Source organism: Homarus americanus, unplaced genomic scaffold, assembly GCF_018991925.1.
Source record: "Homarus americanus isolate GMGI-L3 unplaced genomic scaffold, GMGI_Hamer_2.0 scaffold31328, whole genome shotgun sequence".
NCBI lineage: Eukaryota > Metazoa > Arthropoda > Malacostraca > Decapoda > Nephropidae > Homarus > Homarus americanus.
Genome location: NW_024738309.1, coordinates 300,749 through 301,950, shown reverse-complemented (window position 1 = coordinate 301,950; position 1,202 = coordinate 300,749).

Here is a 1,202-nt window from a genome sequence, read left to right as displayed (position 1 = left end):
TCCGGCTGTGTCCTTAATGAGACGAAATGTTTCAAACTAATTTACATGAAGAATTAATTGACGACCTCCACTCAAGTCATATACAGCTATACATACACTCAAATATAATAATAATAATAATAATAATAATAATAATAATAATAATAATAATAATAATAATAATAATAATGATAATGATAATGATAATGATAATGATAATAATAATAATAATAATAATAATAATAAAAATAATAATGATAATGATAATGATAATGATAATAATAATAATAATAATAATAATAATAATAATAATAATAATAATGATAATGATAATGATAATGATAATAATAATAATAATAATGATAATGATAATGATAATAATAATAATAATAATAATAATAATAATAATAATAATAATGATATTAATAATAAATACAAAATCGTCCCTGTGCTGTGTTACAGAATACTCCCGCCAAGACTGCTATCGTGGTACTGTACACAGGTCTGCATAACCGTTAATGTATACTTAAACTAATGTCTACGGTAGTGAGGGTCTGCATTAGCTAAAGTTTTATGGTTGTTGTTGTACTGGTATCGCCTCGCACTGGTTAAAGTGTTTTCGACTGTCTGGTAAATTTTCTTGCACACATCCTTTACATTACAAGTGAGTGAAAGACATTTAGTCAGTTGAATAAGATAGGTAAATAATTCGCATGATTACCGCCACGATAACGCAGATTAGTTAGCTAAGTTAATCACGTGTCTCGTTGTTTACTTTCTGGGGTGTGTTAGCGTTTATCCTATACAGTATATCGTTAAGCTGGCTGGCTGGTCATCCAACACACCGCTGTATTGTGGTAGGTATCGTCTGATTCATTATAACACCTGGAAAATGATGATTATTTTGTTTTTGAATCTTTCTGTATTTCTTATTTTATATCATTCCTTTTTTAATCTTATATATATATATATATATATATATATATATATATTATATATATATATATATATATATATATATATATATATATATATATATATATATATATATATATATATTGTAACCCGGCTACCATGTATCGAGTCAATTTGAAAATTTCAGAAAAACGATTTTGACTTAATCCAAACAAACACCAATTTACACTAAAAAATACCTCACATCCAATCTTTCACATAAATTGGGAGAGCCGCCACGAAGCGGACAGTTTCGAGAAAAAGATAAA